The sequence below is a fragment of the Lissotriton vulgaris genome, chromosome 2_2 (genome assembly GCF_964263255.1).
Source record: "Lissotriton vulgaris chromosome 2_2, aLisVul1.2, whole genome shotgun sequence".
Classification (NCBI taxonomy): domain Eukaryota; kingdom Metazoa; phylum Chordata; class Amphibia; order Caudata; family Salamandridae; genus Lissotriton; species Lissotriton vulgaris.
In genome coordinates, this window is record NC_141688.1 from 311637091 (window position 1) to 311658928 (window position 21838).

Sequence of the window (21838 nt, forward strand, 5' to 3'; positions counted from 1 at the left end):
GCTGTCCCTAGAGTGAGAAAAGCCAAGACCGGTGGCCGCCGCTTTACGGTTCACACGGTAAAACGATGGAACCAGTTACCCCGAAAACTTAGGATAGAACCGAACTATCTCCAGTTCAGAAAGACTCTAAAAACCTTCCTTTTCCCGCAAATATAATCCCACTAGTTGGCTAAAACCCCTGGAGAAGCAGATCAGCGCTGGGATGCTCTTCGGAGTTACTACGCGCTTTACAAAACCATTAAATAAAATAAATAAATAAAATAAACCGCGTTTCAGTAAAGCAAAATGTCTTCTCCCTCTAGAAGGGTGGAATGCTACCCCCATCGCCAGAACTGGCGAGGGGGTAGTATTCCAATTCGTATGACACCTTACACGACATGTTTTGATAAAGCCAAACCAAAGTTGCTATATAACTGCGAGGATTATAAGGCACTTAATAGTATATGGTATGGCATTATCCCGGATCAGCTTAGGGAGTTGTTCCCGACAGCTGCAGACAGGCTCAGCTCATGCCCGAGCTCCATCTCACATAAAACTACGCACTCTGCCTCCAGGATTGATAAGGCCTTCCATAGGAGTGACTCACAGGTTTATATGTGTCCAGATATAGGTTTAGATATAGGTATACTATATCTAAGCAAGGGGTGATTACACCCACTTGCCCCAGCTGAGTGATCAGCCAGTTGTGCCAATTTAAGAACCAGCCAAGGGTGGCAAAAGCTATGCTTCAGCCCCTGGTAGGCCTTGGTGGCACCTATGCCCTGAGCACCTATAGTGCATGGTACAGGGGCTGACAAGGAGTCTATTTCCAATTGTGGTATGTACCTATAGCACATGTATTACAAATTTAGAGAGAGAACAGCAGGCTGGGGGTGATTAGCAGGCCCACAGCCTCAGTAAGTCGAAAACCAGTGAAGCAAAAAGCAAAAATTGGGGTGACCATAGGATAGCAGACCCTACTCTCCTACACAACCCCCCCAAACGCAGGGACATTAAACTTAACCTTGACCAGATAATTCTTCATGTTCTAAGTGGAAGTACCTGGAGAGACCATCTGCATTACCATGGTCAGCCCCTGGGTGGTGCTCCACTGTAAAGTCCATCCCCTGTAGGGAAATGGACCACCTGAGCAGTTTGGGATTTTCACCCTTCATCTGATTTAGCCACAAGAGGGGCTTATGGTCTGTCTGAATTAGGAAGTGCGTACCAAACAAGTATGGCCTCAACTTCTTCAGGGTCCAAACCACAGCAAAGGCCTCCCTCTCAATAGCTGACCAACGTTTCTCCCTGGGGGTCAGCCTTCTGCTAATAAAAGCAATGGGCTGGTCTTGACCATCTTGATTAAGTTGTGAAAGCACAGCTCCCACCCCCAACTCAGAAGCATCTGTCTGTACAATGAACTGTTTGGAGTAGTCAGGACTCTTCAGGATAGGTGCAGAGCACATGGCCTTCTTCAGGTCATCAAATGCCTTTTGACAGCTAACTGTCCACTGAACCTTTTTGGGCATCTTCTTGGATGTCAAGTCATTCAATGGTGTCACAATGGACCCATAGTTCTTTACAAATTTTTTGTAATACCCAGTCAGGCCCAAGAAGGCTCTGACTTGTGTCTGGGTAGTTGGAGGAGCCCAGCACTGTATGGTCTGGATCTTGCTCTTCAATGGTTGAACCTGACCCCCACCTACTAGGTGGCCCAGGTACACAACCTTGCTCTGCCCTATCTGGCACTTGGTAGCCTTGATAGTCAGGCCTGCCTTTGCAGGGCCTCCAGAACCTTCTTCAGGTGGATCAGGTGATCCTCCCAGGTGGAGCTAAAGACAGCAATATCATCTAGATATGCTGCGCAAAAGTCATCCAACCCAGCAAGGACTTGATGCACCAACCTTTGGAAGGTGGCAGGTGCATTCTTCAAACCAAAGGGCATTACCACAAACTGATAATGTCCACTAGGGGTAGAGAATGCTGTTTTGGCTTTTGACTCTTCAGCTAGTCTGATCTGCCAGTAGCCAGCTGTCAAATCAAATGTGCTCAGAAACTTGGCAGAAGCCAATTTATCAATGAGCTCATCTGCTCTTGGAATGGGATGTGCATCTGTCGTAGTGACAGCATTGAGACCTCTGCAGTCCACACAAAACCTCATTTCTCCTCCTCTTCTTCTTCTGGAAGATTCTCATTCTCAGGGGAGTTCACCCCCTCTCCTGAATCTAAGGGAGCCTGACACACCTTATCTAAGTCATCCTTTTCCAGGATGGCTATCAGGGAAGGAATGGTAGGGCCTCTGCCCTTCTTTAGCCCTCTTGAAGTGCACAAGGCACCCAAGTCTTTGTGGCTAAGGTTGTCATATCTGGAAGTTGCCTTGGTAGGGTCAACTGTTACGGGAGCAGAGCCTGAGGCTCCACCTGCATCAGACATGACTGCTAGTGAGGTGTAAGTGGTGCACTTACCTACACTAAGTGTTTTCCTACTGTACCTTGCTAGTGAGTTGTAGTCAGGGTGTGCTAATCCCTTTAATCTACAACTACTAAGTTCAGTAGAATTTATTATGCTAAGCTTTTGATTTATATGTACCTAAGGTACTTGATGTGATCTTTCAATTTGATAAAAAAGATTGCAACGGTAAAACAACAGCAAGCTCAAATCTGCACCGCTGCGCACCAATGTGAGAAGTTGACCTGATATGTGGTGTTTCCAATTCTGGAACCACCTTCTGGACCACAGGGTGGTCACTCCTTGACCACAAGGGAGATTCTTCAGTCTTCTACGTTGAGTAGGATGTCGAAGGGTCCAGAGTTTTGTTTCTTATGTTTCTTCAGGATAATCTGAGTTGCATTGGCACTGCTCCCACTCTTATTTGAATCTGGTGGGCTGGACATCCTGCTAGGTCCCCTCCTATGGGTGGGACCCAGGAAGGGGGTGGTTACACCCCTTTCCTTTGATCCAGGCCGCGCTGGGACTGGGGCTGGTGTGCCCCAGAACCGGTTTGGCCGGATTATGCAAGGGGCAGCCTTGTGCTCCCCAGGCAGTGTCTGGTTTCTTTGAAACCTCCCCGCTACAATCCACTATCTCCTGTCTGGGGTGGTGTAACACCGCCCTGCGACAGGAAACCCTTTGTCCAGGCCACCATTTGCTGAGTTTCGGTCAGCAGCAGGAGGCCAGACCCGTGTCTGTGGCAGAGGCATCCATTTTGTGGATCTGAGGCTCTTTTAAAATCAACCGCGTTTCAGTAAAGCAAAATGTCTTCTCCCTCTAGAAGGGTGGAATGCTACCCCCGTCACCAGAACTGGCGAGGGGGTAGTATTCCAATTCGTATGACACCTTACACGACATGTTTTGATAAAGCCAAACCAAAGTTGCTATATAACCACGAGGATTATAAGGCACTTAATAGTATATGGTATGGCATTATCCCAGATCAGCTTAGGGAGTTGTTCCTGACAGCCGCAGACAGGCTCAGCTCATGCCAGAGCTCCATCTCACATAAAAACACACACTCTGCCTCCAGGATTGATGAGGCCTTCCATAGGAGTGGCTCACAGGTTTATATATGTGTCCAGATATAGGTTTAGATATAGGTATACTATATCTAAGCAAGGGGTGATTACAAAAACTTGCCCCAGCTGAGTGATCAGCCAGTTGTTCCAATTTAAGAACCAGCCAGGGGTGGCAAAAGCTATGCTTCAACCCCTTGTAGGCCTTGTTGGCACCTATGCCCTGAGCACCTATAGTGCATGGTACAGGGGCTGACAAGGAGTCAATTTCCAATTTTGGTATGTACCTATAGCACATGTATTACATATTTAGAGAGAGAACAGCAGGCTGGGGGTCTGATTAGCAGGCCCACAGCCTCAGTAAGTCGAAAACCAGTGAAGCAAAAAGCAAAAATTGGGGTGACCATAGGATAGCAGACCCTACTCTCCTACAGAGGGCATGCGATGTTACAGTTTGCGATGTGCCATCATACATCTGTTGGACTCATAGAGAAGTTGGATTATACCAGCAGTCGTGTTGCATCCTGAATTTTGTACCAAAGGCAGGCTGGGAGCGGCAGATCAGAGTGAGATTTGAAACGCAGACCCTTGTTACAAGCCTGCTTTTGGTGCAAGGATAAATACGAGAGGCTGCGTTTCAAGCCTCACTCTAGGTCTGTGCATCAGTCTTCCAATAGGCTGCTAAAAGTCGGAAGATTGTGTTCCACACCTCCCCCTGCCCTGCATCGGCTTCTGTGCTCTGCGGCTATCCGATGCGGTCTCTTGCCTCCCAGCGAACGATCCAGTGTGCTCTCCACTCGCCCTTAAAACTGTTGTCAGTCCCATTTTGTTTCTGGTGTGTGGGGGAAGGAAGAGACCCGGATCGGGCCACCCGGGTCACTAGAGACCAACTCTCAGCCCTCCAAGAAATGAAGAGTTGAGAAAACAGTAGAGAATACAAACCAAACAAGTTTATTAGTAACTCGTTGCAGCGGAGCCCAGTCTGACCAGTTTCTTGAGATGAGGGTCGAGGGACTGACTCTCCCCAACATGACATCAGGTATTATACATTTCCAGCTCCCTCAGAACACGCCCAGGCTGGAACTTTCCAGCTCTGGCACTGATGACCAAAGTAAACCATTAAGAAAATGGGGTAGCCCATAAGGTAAGGACCTGGGTGTATATTGTTATAAACAAACAGTGGTCCTGAACCTATAGTTTCCAGTGTTTGATTTAATCAATGATGAATCAATATTTAGTAAGGAGCAACAATGATCAGTCTGCTCTATGATACTCAAAGACTTTGTTATACTAAGAAGAACCTTACACCACGGTTAAAGAAAATATATTCCTATTTTATTTTTCTCTGTATTCATATTTTTACAATATATTTTTTAGTCAATAAAAAACAAACACACATAGGTTGCCCCAAAATAGGAGCGTGCAAAGAAAAGGCGTGATCAAGAAATTGAAACAAGTGAAGGGAGAAAGGAAATACACAGCAGTGAATAAGAAATAGTTTACATTATTTTACAATCAATGACGGACATATGATTCGCCGTATTGAATCCCTGGCCAGAATTGTAGTTTATATTATTGTAATCAAGAACATTGTAATACATGGGCCTAAATATCCTGTGTTTTGCAGTGTATACAATGCTGATTAACAATTGGTCCAAGGTATGTATGATAAAGGTGTCGACGTTTCGACTCGACTTATTCCCAAACGGTGATTTAGACCTGGGGATTGCGAGTCTTCATCAGGACTGTAGGAACAAACGGGGCAACCAAGGGATATTTAATAACCCTAAAAAAGAAGAATTAAGGAAATTACTATCCGTGGTGAAGATTAGAACCTATAACCCACAAGGGGTATGGAGGCTTTTCTTACCCTTCGTGATAGAGCAAGCGATGTGAGTAGATCCAAGTTTACCACATCTCAACTGATATCCTGTAAGAACAAATTGAAATCCAGATTGTATCTAGATCAACTAGTATGCAATTCACTAATAATTACTACTATGGCAGAGGCATCTATTTACCTTGAGCCCATATCTTTGTCCATGTCAGGAAGACGATACTTCAAATATATAAAACATGGTGAATAGGTACCTAAAATTAATTAAGGTAACATCAGTATACCATATCCAAACAAAATGATTGGTACCAAAATATTCCCATAAAGGGAGGTATCAATTACCTTATTGCTGTGAAATCAAGGCACCCAAATAGGTGGGTCCTAATTTCCGGACTTCCACTCCAGGATTCAAATCGCTATAGAAATGACATAAACAATGAATCGTCATTCATTATATGTCACTTGTTCCACTGTGTTGGATTTTCAAGGTTTGTTTAAAATTTAAGTACAAAAAACTTAAGTCGAAACACTTACAAAGCTTACCTGGATTTTAATGTACTGTTTTCCAGGCAAGCTGATGGCAAAGGTACTCCTACTCGTTTTTTGAAAGGAGCTGTGTTAAGGGAGACACAAAAATCACTAAATTCAGGTCTCACTCGGTGTTAAGGAAAATCAGACTCAAAACGCGGTTGTGTACGAGTCAACCAAGAGTTTAAAAGTGATCTACACCTACCCGCTATTCCAGTGAAATGATCATCTGCATCCGAGCCTCACGGTGCTTCAGGATGCCGTCAAGTACCACTAGTGTCCTTCCGCATTTGTAAATACCCAGGCTGCCTCACACAGCCTGCATAGAAAGAGGACTAACTTGCGGTGCGCCTCCGTGAATCGACTATGTGGCTACATTTTTAGAACTACAGAAGTAACCGTGGTATTTTAGGCTAGCCGAGCTATTAATTCGCCCGTTTGCAAAAAACGGCGATGTCTTTAAAGTCGGTCATGTTTGTGGAAAAACTGCAATATTTTTAATGGACGGAAGCAATTCTTAAAATATTAAATTTCCACTAGAAGTTATTGGTGTAACCTTCCGAAAGTGATTTCGGAGGGTACTAATCAGGAGGATTCGATTCATTTATTCAATTCAAAATAGCTTTATTCGGTATTTTGACAAAAAACCATAAAAGCATGACATACAAATACGAGACAAAAAACAGACTGAACAACTTTTCTCATATACAAAATTTCTTACAATATAAAAATATCATCAGAATAAAAAGGATAAAATAGAACAAATTCATTGAAATGTAAATGTATAAAGATTCTAAAATTCATTTGCAAGACTCTTGGAGTTCGTACAGTCTACTGCTGTATACGTATTATTCGGTGTTTATAAGGAACATTATAATACGAATTTTCAGTTTTATGTTTATCCAAAGGAGTCCTATGCGTTTCCCATAGACCCCCTGCATTTTACAATAAATGCCAGGAATTTTATCGCTGTCACTATGGTAACTTCATCTTGCAGCATGTATAATCTAAACAGTGCAGTTTTACAAGTTCTTACACCCCATAACTTTAGCAATGGTAACAGGTATCTTTTTCTCCCCCACTCATAGTACTTACAAAAGAATATACAATGTAAGTTTGACTGTCTGGATAAGTCATCACACGGGCAATTTTCCATGTTTACAGACCAGATGTTTGTAATGGGGAAAGATACAAGCCTATGGAACGACTCCGTCCTCATTCGGGTCAGGAGCATTCTATGGTAGCACGAATAGATTGGTGCTAAATAAGCATGGATACCCGGGCCATGTAAGATATTTCGATGAGCTACTATGGTGGATTTGTGCCCGTCTAGATACCATCTTCGTTCCGCCAGTAAATCTAAACATGCCGTTTTTAAGGATTTTTTTGATATTAGTGAGCATGTTGTGGGGTTTGAATAAAGGTCTGGTTTACCAATAGAAAGACAGAACTTTTTCACATAAGCTAGCCATGGTTGTTTGGTAGACGCAGAGTAGTTTAGACAGTCATTAATTACTTCCCTGTTGAACCCTGTATCCTCGCATGTCCAAATCTTAAACCACAACATTACAGGTGCTATTTTTATCAAATCTGTGATATGTACTCTGTCCAGTTCGTTGTGGCACACAGTAGTAGACGTGGAGCGAGGGACTGAGAGTAAATATCTAAAGAAAGCATTTTCCACTGTTTGGATCTGTGTGCTATCTGCTATGCCCCATATACCCGCCCCATATACGGCGGTAGACACGCATTTAGCAGCATATATCTTCAATAATATATTCACAGGTTTCTTGCCCAGTCTCTTGGCAAAATGTTTAAGAGCGCCTATTGTACGGGCAAAGGCTAAATTCCTCGAGGTTATTGCTGGTGACCATGTTCCCTTATTATTAAATGTAATTCCTAAATAGGAAAAGGTTTTGGTCATCGCTATCTTACTGGTGTTTACAAAGGTTTTGCAGTCTGGTGTGTTTTTCCGCAGAGAGCAGGACATTGTAAATGTTTTCCCCTCATTTATTTTTAAGCCTCTTGTGGACATGAAAGATGAGAAACCTGTTATGGCTTTCTGAAGGCCTAGCTGTGTACGGGCCATAATCACAGCATCGTCAGCATACAATAGTAAAGATACTGGGGTGCCATTTATTTTAGGGTAGTCAACTCTAAGATCATTTAAAACGTCTGCTATCTCGTTGATGTATAGATTAAAAAGAAATGGCGCAAGGATGCAGCCCTGGCGGACGCCCTTCGCTATAGGGAATTTTTTTTGTTCGCTCGCCATTTTTGCCATATCTAACCGCTGCACCCGCATCTCTGTATAATTCCTGTATGAAATGTAGAATATTTTTATCTATTCCCAGCTTTGCCAGAGTTTTCCACAGCACCGCATGATCGAGGCAGTCAAAAGCCGAGGATAAGTCGACAAAAGTAAGGAAGAGGTTCCCTTGTTTCTTGCTAATGTACTTGTTTATTATTAAATTCAAATTTAAACCCTGCTCTACAGTGCCAACTCCAGTTTTGAAGCCGTACTGTAATTTAGACAGGATCCCTTTGTCTTTAGACCAAGATTGTAGTTTAGTTAGCAGTATTCTACCTGCCACCTTCATTAATGTATCCAGCAGGGAAATGGGGCGGTAGCATTTTGGGTCCTGTCTGTTCCCCTTTTTGAATATTGGAATAATTATGGCTTCACGCCATGAGTCAGGAAATCCTATTTTGCTATACGCATTTAGTACATTTGCTAATAATGGAGCCCACAGTTCTGCATTGACTTTAAATAAGTCAATGGGGACTCCATCTGGGCCGGGAGCTTTTAAGTTTGCACTCTGTGAAATTGCTAATTCAACCTCCGCAGGGGTAAAAACTATATTTAAGGGGAAGCTATCTGGAATCGCCGGATTCCTGTTATAGGTGTTATGTTCTGGGGTCATATTTATTGCCTCTTTTTTGTATAAAGAGGTAAAATAGTCAACCCAGACATCTTCCATTATGGCTATCTCCATTGAATCTGCCTTGTTGTCCGAGGAAAAGAAAGGAGCGTTAATTTCCTTCCAAAATTCCGATTCATTTATAAAAACAAGGGGAACCAAGAGATCGAAACTGGTACTGCTGGGTAGAGATAGACAAAGGACCATGGTCCTTTGTCTATCTTACAATAATATAAACTACAATTCTGGCCAGGGATTCAATAAGGCGAATCATATGTCCGTCATTGATTGTAAAATAATGTAAACTATTTCTTATTCACTGCTGTGTTTTTCCTTTCTCCCTTCACTTGTTTCAATTTCTTGATCACGCCTTTTCTTTGCACGCTCCTGTTTTGGGGCAACTTATGTGTGTTTGTTTTTTATTGACTAAAAAATATATTGTAAAAATATGAATACAGAGAAAAATAAAATAGGAATATATTTCTTTAACCGTGGTGTAAGGTTCTTCTTAGTATAACAAAGTCTTTGAGTATCATAGAGCAGACTGATCATTGTTGCTCCTTACTAAATATTGATTCATCATTGATTAAATCATACACTGGAATCGATAGGTTGATCACCTAAGTAGGCACAAAGAGATGAGCTACAGGATGGGCAGGATGGGCAGGATGGGTAAATCTTATCACATTCTCAACGTCGCCTTGCTTGATCTCAGCGCTCTTCAACGTGGGAGCGAGGATACAAGAGAGGAAAGGCATGGTAGGGCAGAATGAACTATTCATTGGTAGATTAGGATACAGCCTTGAATATGATACAGGGAAATAACATGAAGCTGCCTCCTTCGTTGAGGCAGGCAGGCAATGTGACAGAGTCTTACTCTCGATCACAGTAAAAAATGGCACCTACGTACAAAATGGTGCCGCAAATGCTAACTTAGGGGCAGATTTACAAGCCCCTTGCGCCTCTTTTACGCCGCTGGTGCATAACTTTTGCGATGTAGCGATGGCGCAAGAGATACGCCATGATAAGGGGTAATTACAACGTGACGCATCTGGGAGATGCGCCACGTTATAAAGCCCTGCACTAGAAGTAAGCGTTCCGGCGTGGGGGGGGCGTTCCAGAGCAGGAACGCCTCCCAAAAGTGGCTGAGTGAAATCTACAAGATTTCACTCAGTCACTTTCGAGCCTGTGCTGCGTCAAAACCCTGCGCCTGCTTGAAGCAGGCGTATGGATTAATACAGCATTGTACAGATAGGGCCCCCCAGACCATTGCTGGAGCTGTGTCGCGCTTGTGTCGCAACTCCAGCAATGCGCCGCCTTTACAGTACAGATGAGTCATGCATCTGTACCGTTTTTGCCCCAGGGTACGCCACATTGTAAATGCGGCGCAGCCATGGTGGCGGAGCCGCAGCGCACAATAACTGGCGCATCCCTGCTGATATGCAGGGATGCGCTACTTATTGTAAATCTGCCCGTTAATGCGCAAAATGGTAGAAGGAGTCAGCTAGATGCATTTTCAGCCCAATATGGGTTCTAGAACTTCTTAGATGGCCCGCTTACTTCAACCAAGGTGACATTGGTAAGTGCACATAAAATCAATTCATTTATAATGTATGAGCATTATTGTTCCTTTTATCTGCGATTCTGCACCCTATTTATTTTCTCTTTTTTCAGAGCTGGTAAAAATGTTTGTTTTATCTTCCAGCAGCAATTAAATACAAAACTGCGACAACTGTTTACCATTGATTATGCAATAGCGTCATCTAGTGGACAAATAGAAAAAGCTCACCTTTAGAAAATGAAGGTTATATTATTTTCAATGTTATTCAGAATGAATTCCACAGAATTGCTCAGAATATTTAGGTGACTCCAAGGAATTCCAGCGAGCTCTGCCCGCCCCCTGCTGGAAGTGAGATAGTATTCCCTCCGAACCCCAGAGCACACCTCGCCGGAAGTAAAATGAAACAAATCCGAAGGAGCATTATATTTGTCATGCATATTCTGGCCCCTTATGCCATTTTTTGCCAAGGCTCCGGATGGATTAGAGCACTGCCCATAGAGACCATGAAAGAGATACAAGTCCTCCTTTGACCGTTTGCCTGCAAGACGCAGCACTTCCGTCATCTTGCACCTACTAAGGGCCTTATTTATGAGTCCTTGAGTCACTTTTGCGCCGCCTGTGCGTCACTTTTTGTGACGCACTAGAAGTGTAAAAAATGCACCATATTGCGTCATATTAACAAAGTGACGCATCTAGGTACATGCGTCACTTTGTAGACCCCTGCACCACATTATACCTGCGCCAGGTATAATGTATGCAGGGTGGGTGTTCTGACGCAAGAAAGGGTAGTAGAAGTGACGCAGTTAAATTTATAAGATTTCAATGCGTCACTTCCAGGACACAAATGCATCAATATCTTCCGCCTGCCTCAGGGCAGGTGGAGAGTGTGATGCAGCAGCCAGGGCAGCTGACTTCCGAGCATAGGATTCACGGTTTGCTCCCTGTCTCCGGCGGCAGCTCAGCTTAGCACCATGTGACTCTGGGCAATAGCTCACTTAATTTCCACGACGGCCCCCAGCGCCTTGAGACCCGTAAGAGTGAGTAGTTTGCGCTTTTCAAATATGGATTTACATTTACATGGCAGGCGTAAGACTGACGCAGGCCCATTTCCGCCATCCGTACTCACCACCAACTGATCCGAAAAGCCAAGAAAACAGCATTCAAAGATCGACTTGACAACAACGCCCACAACAGCAAGGAACTTTTCAACATCGTCAAGGAATTTTCCAACCCCTCGGCCAACGCCAACGACATCTCCCCCTCTCAAACCCTCTGCGATTCCCTAGCCTCTTTCTTCCACAACAAGATTGCTGACATCCACAACAGCTTTGACAACCAACCCGGAAGCCAACCCACCCTACCTTCAGCTGACCATCTTCCCCCCGTTAACACCCTTAACGCCTGGAACCCTATCTCCACTGAGGACACCATCCGCCTGATGAATTCCATCCACTCTGGATCCCCCACAGACCCATGCCCTCACCACATCTTCAACAAAGCAGACTCCGTCATAGCTCCTCACCTCCGAGACGTCATCAATTGCTCCTTCAACTCCGCTACCTTCCCAGATAACTGGAAACACGCTGAACTCACCGCCCTTCTGAAAAAACCAACAGCAGACCCCACCGAACTCAAAAACTACCGCCCCATCTCGCTTCTTCCGTTCCCGGCCAAAGTCATCGAGAAAGCTGTCAACAACCAGCTCGCCGCCTTCCTCGAAGCCAACAATTCACTCGACCCCTCACAATCTGGCTTCCGAGCCAAACACAGTACTGAGACCGCCCTCATCGCAGCAACAGACGACATCCGAACTCTACTGGACAATGGAGACACAGTCGCCCTCATCCTCCTCGACCTTTCTGCAGCCTTCGACACAGTCTGCCACAGCACCCTTTCACACCGCCTCAGAAACATCGGAATCCAAGGAAAGGCACTGGAATGGATCACCTCGTTCCTCACCGGAAGAACCCAGAGAGTCCGCCTCCCACCATTCAAGTCCGAGGCCTCTGAAATCATCTGCGGCGTACCACAAGGATCCTCACTCAGTCCCACCCTCTTCAACGTATATATGAGCCCCCTCGCGGCCATCGCCCGCCAACACAACCTCAACATCATCTCTTACGCGGATGACACTCAACTGATCCTATCTCTCACCAAGGACCCCAGCACCGCCAAAACTAACCTTCACGAAGGAATGAAAGAAGTCGCCGAATGGATGAAACAAAGCCGACTGAAACTGAATTCAGACAAAACAGAAGTCCTCATCTTAGGTAAATCCCCCTCTGCATGGGACAACTCCTGGTGGCCGGAAGCCCTCGGAAATGCACCCATCCCGACAGACCATGCACGGAACCTTGGCGTCATCCTGGATGCCTCACTATCAATGAACAGACAAGTCAGCGCCGTATCCTCTTCCTGCTTTAACATTCTTCGCATGCTCAGAAAAACATTTCGCTGGATCCCCACCGAAACAAGGAAAACAGTCACCCATGCTCTGGTCACGAGCCGACTGGACTACGGAAACACCCTCTACGCAGGTACCACCGCTAAACTCCAGAAGAAACTACAACGAATCCAAAACGCCTCAGCCAGGCTCATATTAGACATCCCACGCAACGAACACATCTCTGGTCACCTTAAAGACCTCCACTGGCTACCCGTCAATAAGAGGATCACTTTCCGACTGCTCACCCACGCACACAAATCACTCTACGACATCGGACCAGATTGCCTCAACTCTCGACTGTCCTTCTACTCCCCCTCCCGCCAACTCCGCTCTTCCAGCCAAGCCCTCGCCACTGTACCTCGCATCAACAAGACCACCATGGGAGGCAGATCCTTCTCTCACCTGGCTGCCAAAACATGGAACTCACTCCCCGCCTACCTTCGCCTAACCCAGAATCACCTAGCGTTCAGAAAGCAGCTTAAAACGTGGATATTTGACAAATAATCCTCCTCCTCTTCCTAAGCGCCTTGAAACCCTCTGGGTATGTAGTGCGCTATATAAATTTCATGACTTGACTTGACTTGACATTTCACATTGGACTTGCCCATGTGAAATGACCCATTGCTGGAGTTGCGTCACTTTTGTGACACACTCCAGCAATGCGTCATTTTTGTGCCTACAGATACATCAGAAATATTGACGTATCTGTAACTCCTTGCGACATGCTGCTTCTTTTTAATATATTTTTATTGGTATTTTGCACAGTACAAAAATATAAAACTTTGTGACATATAACAAATAGGAAGTTTCACGGGCATGCCAGTAGGGTTACATGATTTACATTTGTGTCTGCCCAAACATTTCTGCAAGCGACGTTAAACATTTATGTGTAGACGCGTGCTGTGACGTAAAGACAAAACATAGATGTGTTTGGCGGCTGTTTAGTGTTAGATTACACTCCCCACGTTGGGTTACTCACAGCTGGTCAGGCGTGTGCTGTTGTTTTATGGAGGTTTGTATGTGCTGAGGAACTTGTCTAGTGTTGACCACATTCCTCGGTCGGGGTTTCTCCATGGTGTCTGTCTTAATGCGGTGATGTCTGTCCCTCTTAGTAATGTGACCCAATTTAGCCACCCCTTGAATGTGGCTTTCGTGGTGTCTTTCCACTTGGCTAGTACTGTTTTGAATGCTGTCGTCAGGAGGAAGTTCAGTAGGGACCTGTTCTGCGGTATGACTAGGTCTGTTGTGATATAAGCGGTGGTTGTGGTGGCGAACGAGTGTTCTAGAGTGCATCCTAGGGCTTCGCTGATGAAGTTGAAAACCTTCCCCCAGAATGTACTTCCCTTCCTACATTGGAAGATGAGTTGTGCGAGGTCTCCCCCAACTGCTCCGCAGTTCCAGCAGCTGTCGTTGTCTCTCAGGCCTAATGTTGCTAACCGAACAGGTGTCCAGAATGCTTGGTGTAAAAGCCAGAATTTAGTTTGTGCTAGCACTGGGGATATCATGTTTTTTGATGGGGCCGCTCAGAACGTTTGTAGTTCTTGTTCTGTGAGATTGGAGCCATGTTGCGTTACCCAAATAGCTGCTGTTCTTAGCGTTTAGTTGGGAGAATCCTGGGCGGAGGAGCTTATACAAGTGCGAGACCTGGTGACCTGTCTTGTTTATGTTTTCCATGTACTGGAAGATTGAGGGCTTGTGTTTGGTTAGTTTAGATTTTGTTTGGGCTGTCTTGATAGCTAAGAAGTTATATAGTTTTAGGTCGGGTAGGTCGTGGCGAGTTCTCAGGCTATTGAAAGTTTGGGGTGATCCTTCCTCCTCCAGCTGAGCTGGATATGAAAGACCTACTTTTTTCCATGTGTGCATATTGAGGGTCTTCCCTCTGTATTTAATCTTGGGGTTATCCCAAAGTGATTCCCAGAGCGAGTTCTTGATGCTGACTTTGAGCTTCCGGTCTACTTTGAGCAGAGCCTGCCTTGAGATCTTGTAGATCGGGTTGCTCTTATGTGCTTGCTTGTTGACTGTGAGGAGAGTTAAAGGGTCTACATTATTTAGGATGGCTTTCTCAATAGAGAGCCAGGTTGGTGTGTCGGGCTGTTTGGTCAGTACCCAGTGCATACCTTGTCTGGCTATGAAGGCTGTCTGGAAGGTTCTCAGGTCCGCAACATTAAGGCCCCCTAGCTTCTTACCTAGTCTGAGCTTTTGGAGGCTGATTCTGGGTTTTTTGCCGCGCCATATAAATTTGCTTAGCATTCAGTCAATTTTTGTGTGGAATTTGTCTGTGAGAGCCAGGGGCAGCATACCAGCTAGGTAGTTTACTATGGGAGAGACCATCATCTTAACAGTGTCTATTCTGCCCCATCAAGTGATGAACTTGGGCGCCCAGGTGCCTAGCAGACCTTTTATCTTTTCTAGAGTTGTTTTCTCATTCTGTTCCAGAGTCGATCTTAGCGTTTTGCAAACGTGGACACCTGGGTATTTGACAGAACTGGGTTGCCATGCTAGGCCGGAGGAACCCAATACTTCTCTAATTGTGTGTACGTTGAGGGGCATACATTCTGATTTGTCTCTGTTGAGTTTGTAGCCTGAGTGTTTGGCGTAAAGTTCGATGGTGTGCACGAGTGCTGGTATGGAGAGAGCGGGCTTCTCCATTATTATGAGTAAGTCGTCTGCGTAGGCCGCAAGTTTGGCTGTGGTGTTGTTAATGTTTACTCCCGCTATATTGCTGTCGTCTATGATATTTGTGATCAGGGGTTCGAGGGCAAGAAGGAACAGCAGAGGGGATAGAGGATACCCTTGTCTCGTCCCCCTTTCGAGATTGAAAGGGGATGAAGTCACTCCCTTGATTGCTATCTGGCCTTTGGGGGATTTGTATAATGCCATGACTTTCCGTGTGAAGCTTTCGCTCCAGGCTGTGCGCCTGCAAGCTCTTCTCTAAGAAATGCCAGTATACCCTATCAAAGGCTTTTTCTGCGTCTAGCGTGATGGCTACTGTTGGGTTAAATGTTTTGGAGGAGTGTTCTATGATCTGGCAGAGGAGACTCGTGTTATCATGGGACATGAGAGTTTTTAGATAGCCTACTTGTGAGTTACAGATAAGCTGTGGGAGCACTTTATTTAGTCTTGTGGCTAGGATTATGCCGTAAACCTTGCAATCTAAGTTTATGAGTGATATAGGGCGGTAGTTTTTGGTCCATTGTGCGTCTTTGCCTTTCTTGGGTATGACAATTATATTGGCCTGTGGCATGGTCCAACAAGATTCAAAATAACAAACAAAGGAGTCACACTAACCTTCGAAGAACCCACGGATCTAGCTCGCTACCTAGATGGGCCAGCCACTCAGGTAATGGAGACATCAATACCCACTAGCGACATGATGCTTCATACTGTAAATATGATGCCTCCAGCATGTCGCAAGGAGGGCGAAATGAAAAGTGACACATCACTGTTTTCACGCAGCGATACGCCACTTTTCATCAATGAGGATCCAGGTTTTGCTTCTCATTGTCGTCTTCATTCCTCTTCTAATAATACCTTAAACAAGTCATACTTGTACCTCCGCCATTCCCTTTTTCTATCAGCCAGCCCCAAAAGGATGTTATTAGGCACAGGGGCCAGTAATGGTAGAAGAAAAGGATAATCGAATCTCTGAGGCCACGAAGGGTGTGTGTCACACATGAGGGAACATCTACACTTTCCTGTGAACACTGGTGGGTCAGATCGTATAGGGCTTGATGTGCGTCTCTCAAGTCACCATGAGCAGTCTCAAACATGTTGTACAATGTACCCTCATGCATTACAATCTGACCGCCCCTTGTAACGAGCTCCTTATCTGCTAATTGGGAAAATATATTCCCCACATTCAGTTCTGGTACCCTCGCGCCTGCTAGATGTCTATTTAATTTCACTGCTTCATTTCCTTTTGTGTCTCCTGAGTTTGGTGTATTTAAAACCAGGAGACAAGAACAGGTCGGTGCAACTACATTATTTTGTAATTAGAAGCATAAGAATTATCCCTTTTGCGTTACAAACCGTTCAATCATTCTGACCACAGTGGAGCAGAAGGAAGTCGGTAAACTAACTCTTCCGCTCATACCCCAAATGACAGTAGGGGAATGAACTAACAAATGTGATGAATGAACATCACAGTCAGGAGCGCCACAGGCATTCAGTCTGCCAGCAGCCTGTTTTGTTACTTGAAGCAGAGTGTGCGATTCAGCATTCAAAGGACACTTAGGAGCAAATTTACATTAACTGGCGCATACCTACAGATTAGCAGGGATGTGCCAGTTATTTTGCGTGACGTTAGGAGCCCCTTGTGCCACCATGGATGTGCTGCATTTACAATTCAGCGCACTGTGGCGCAAGGAGAGACAGGTGCGTGGCGCATCTGTCAGCGTCTAGGTGATGCAGTGCTGGAGTCGTGTCGCAAGAGCGACACAACTCCAGCACTGCTCAGGGGCATCCTATACTTGCAATGCTGTGTCACTCCTTACGCTTGCTACAAGCAGGCGTAAGTTTTTGACGCAGCATGCACGTAAAAGTCACTCAGTGAAATCTTGTAGATATCATTGCGTCACTCTTATGGGGCTTCCTTGCGACGGAACGCCCACCCTGCATACATTATACCTGGCGCAGGTATAATGTAGCTCAGGGCTTTACAACGTGACGCATCTCACTAGATGCGTCACATTGTAAATCTGTTGCATAGTGGAGTATGGTTTACGACGCCACTGCGTCACAGAAGTGACGCAATGGTGTTGTAAAGATGATGCAAGGGGCTTAATTTGCTATAAGTTCACAATTAAAATGTTCACAAGTGAGAGGAGAGAAAGGAGCTAGTAGGTGCCAGGAAACGGTGTCACCGGGGTCCTTTCAGCTGCACGTATGAGAGGACAGGAAAGTGAGCATAGGTGCAGCATTTGAACTCCCTGGTGATCCTCCCCCTAAAGCGAGTTTGCGGCTAAATCCACAGTCAGTGTCATACAGGTTGTGTAGATATGGGTGGACTCTGCTGGCACTCACGGATTAATACACATCAAACACAGAGCAGCGGGGAAACTTGTCATTAGAAGTACCGGTGCAACCTACCCTTACCCCGTGCCAGGGTCCTGTTCCCAGGAAAGGAGGGCTGGTAGCAATGGGAGTGTGCTGGAGACATCGATCAGTATGAGAAACACAATGCAGGTCATGGGTAATGCGCAATATAACACAAAAACGAAGGAGTCGTATAACAAGTCAGGCATTATATGCTAACAACACATCGTTGATATCAAGATAGCATATGTGCTGATGATGCCAAGGGGACACTGGATCAAAAGACACAAATGTAGTGAGGGGCAAGCCCCGTTTGATTACATTGCTATGTTAGCATAGGCTTATTAGAAGTTTAAACACCATTTTACCTTTTGCTGCTTTTGCATACGACACTGTATACAACTGTTGTTGCAAGTTAGGCTGCGTGAATTATTTCACATGAGAAAGGCGTGTGTTCGGCATCCCTACACTTATATCGCGACCCTAGTCTGCACAGTGAGTGCTAAAGCCTCCGAGGTTAGCATAACAAGGTGGTGTTCGAACTGATGAGTTCACATTTTTAGACATAACATACATGCAGTTGCAAACCAACGGAGATTCTGGCGCCTTTAATATCACACTGTAAGCATGATTCCAGGCACTTGGAAAAATGTCCATTTCCAGAGAGAAAGCGCTTTGCAGATCCTGATGTGATTTACTCCTGCTGATCTTTAAGGTATGGGGTCCCCTCCACAAGTCCAAGAGACATTCTATATTTTATAAAACATAGCTCCTAGCTAGGGAGGGTGATGTATTAGTACCTTTTTTCATCATCATTGTAATATGATTTCTCCTTTTGTGTTTTATGGAATTGTAACAATGCTGATTATATTATTTCTAATCATATGCCTACTTATTCTAGCAAAGATACTGCATCTTAGAGCACGTCGTTAAAATAAATATTTTAACCCTTCCAGTGTCTCTTGTTTACTCCTGTTGTGGACAGGTATGAGAGTATAACGAAAGAGTGTTCTTGCCTCCCACCATTCCTGAGTATATCCTAAGTCACATGTTCTGGGTTGTCTAATCATTGGTTCCTTTGCTATAGGACGAAGAGCTAATGAGACACTGATGCTAGTCGGTTAGGGTTCCTAGGCACTAAGGTGAGTTTTTTGGTCCGCCACAATTCACTGAGGTCCTGGGTCTCTGTGCACAGTTCTGCGTAGGAGCAGAATCCCTGCAACAGTAACAAAACATTGTTGATATCAAGATAGCATATGTGCTGATGATGCCAGGGGGGCAATGGGTCAAAAGACACAAACGTTGGCTAAAAGTTAAAAAAAAACTAAAAAAAAAAGCAATGAAGCAAACCTCAATTAACTAAATAGTACAGAAAAATCAATAAACACTAAAACCATACCAACCTCGTCCCTTTTGTAACTGGGTGGACACCAAGTTACATCCGGAGGCCCAACTGGCGTCCAGAAAAGAGGAAGCACAGTGGGGCCCCGGGGACCTGTGCCTAGACTCAAGTGGTGCACGAGGTACCAGCACAGGGGTTTGTCAACACCGCTGTGGGGATCCACAAGCCTGGCGCTAGCCATGAGGGGGGCCATCCGCCCTGTCTGCAAAAAGCAATGTCTTAACCATAAAGGGAGGACCTCCCTCCAAGCCTCAAAATCAATGTCCCAGCAAAGCTCAGCTAGCCCGGTACTGCCTATAAAACAGCACCAACCTGCACCCTATCCCAGACACAAGCTGCAAAGTAAAGAGAGAGAGGAACCAAACCAAAACACAACAGAGAGAAAAGTATTACAACTACAATCCGGTTCCCCATCCATGTGAACCCTAGGGAGAACCCTAGGGAGTCTGGGGAAGTGCCGTAGCAAGACCTGCACTGAGAGGGTGAGATACTGACGGCTGCAGCATCCAGCCCTCGGACGGAGCCAGGAAGCACCGAAGCTAACCTGGGCCACTAGGGCGGAAGCAGAGAAGGGATGACCAGGCCTTCCCGGACCAATGCCAAGGCAGCAGCTGGTCGTCAGCAGCAGTCCATCCAAGAGCGGCATTCTTCTCCAACTGTAGAAGTGTACATCAAACCAGAGACAGAATCCATGAGATCGCATGGAGAAAAGGACGTTTATTGATGTGACACGGGGACAGTTGGCCGGACGACCACAGGCCTCACTTATGAAGCCCTACCGGCACTATTGCACCGGCGGAATGGCACTTTTTTGACGTTCCGGTGGCGCAATGTGCCACTTGCATATTTATGAGGCCATGTAAAGCCGCGCTACTATAAAGATTGATCTACACATGGCTTGGTCTAATCTGTGCTGGACAGTACTTAGTTTTTCATTCTGTTCACACAATCAAGTCAACAAGGACAAATGCTAACACGTGGAGTTCACTCCTGCCCTATCAGCAGCGGTACCCTATTCTTTCTCCAGCAAGGCATCCGCCATAGTCCCCCAATCCTGGGTGCGCTCAGGGGCCCTAGCATAAGTTTGCACCATAGTAGGCCGCATTTTTTTGGTGCACACTCATTCCCAACCATCTTTAAAGGACAGCTTTATTGAGGGACCCTTAGGTTGAGACAACCCCCTCTAGGGTTAAGACATTGCTTTTTGCAGACAGGGCGGATGGCCCCCCTCATGGCTAGCGCAGGGCTTGTGGGCTTAGGTTGAGACCAATGAATCTGCACTCTACCTGTCACTGGGATCTGCAATGAATCATTACTCTACTATTTGCCGACACCGCTATCAGTGACGCAAAATTTTATCAGATGTTTCACCCAGAAGAGTACCTTGCCGCGAATAACAGATTTCTATTGTTACCCAGCTCCAAGGTACTTATTTTATCGTCCTCAGAAGGCTGAAAGGCTGAGTGGACGCGCCAGAATTTGATTCTGTGACCATGAGGTCAAACAGGGCACCCTACAGTGAAAGCACCAGTCCAACAACCCACCATATCTGGCTTACGACCCTCACTGAAGGTGTTGCATATAAACGCTCAGTTACTGCCCTCTCACTGCACCTTTCAGGGACCTCCCGCAGCTTCTGTTTCTTTGCTGTGATACCTGTGTCTGGACTCCCCTGCACCTGTCATGATCCCCTTCTGCACCTGTCTCTTAGCTAGTGCTTCACTAGTCACTTTACTCAGCTGCAATTCTCTCTGGGCTGCATCTGTGTTTCCTTTCTCTAGGCTCCTGGTGTAACATTCACTGCACAATGATGTCCTTATTTAAATATTCATCCTGCTGCACCTCTCTCTGGCTCCTGCTGCACCTCTCTCTACTCCTGCTGCACCTCTCTCTGCTCCTGCTGCACCTCTCTCTGCTCCTGCTGCACCTCTCTCTGGATCCTGCTGCACCTCTCTCTGCTCCTGCTGCACCTCTCTCTAGCTCCTGCTGCACCTCTCTCTGCTCCTGCTGCACCTCTCTCTGGCTCCTGCTGCACCTCTCTCTACTCCTGCTGCACCTCTCTCTGCTCCTGCTGCACCTCTCTCTGCTCCTGCTGCACCTCTCTCTGCTCCTGCTTCACCTCTTTCTGCTCCTGCTGCACCTCTCTCTGCTCCTGCTGCTCCTCTCTCTATTCCTGCTGCTCCTCTCTCCAGCTCCTGCTGCACCTCTCTCTGCTCCTGCTGCACCTCTGTCTGCTCCTGCTGCACTTCTCCCTAGCTCCTGCTGCCCCTCTCTCCAGCTCCTGCTGCGCCTCTCTCTGCTCCTGCTGCACCTCTCTCTGATCCTGCTGCACCTCTCTCTACTCCTGCTGCTCCTCTCTCCAGCTCCTGCTGCACCTCTCTCTGCTCCTGCTGCCCCTCTCTCTAGCTCCTGCTGCACCTCTCTCTGCTCCTGCTGCACCTCTCTCTAGCTCCTGCTGCACCTCTCTCTACTCCAGCTGCACCTCTCTCTACTCCTGCTGCACCACTCTCTAGCTCCTGCTGCACCTCTCTCTGCTCCTGCTGCACCTCTCTCTGCTCCTGCTGCACCTCTCTCTGCTCCTGCTGCACCTCTCTCTGCTCCTACTGCACCTCTCTCTTCTC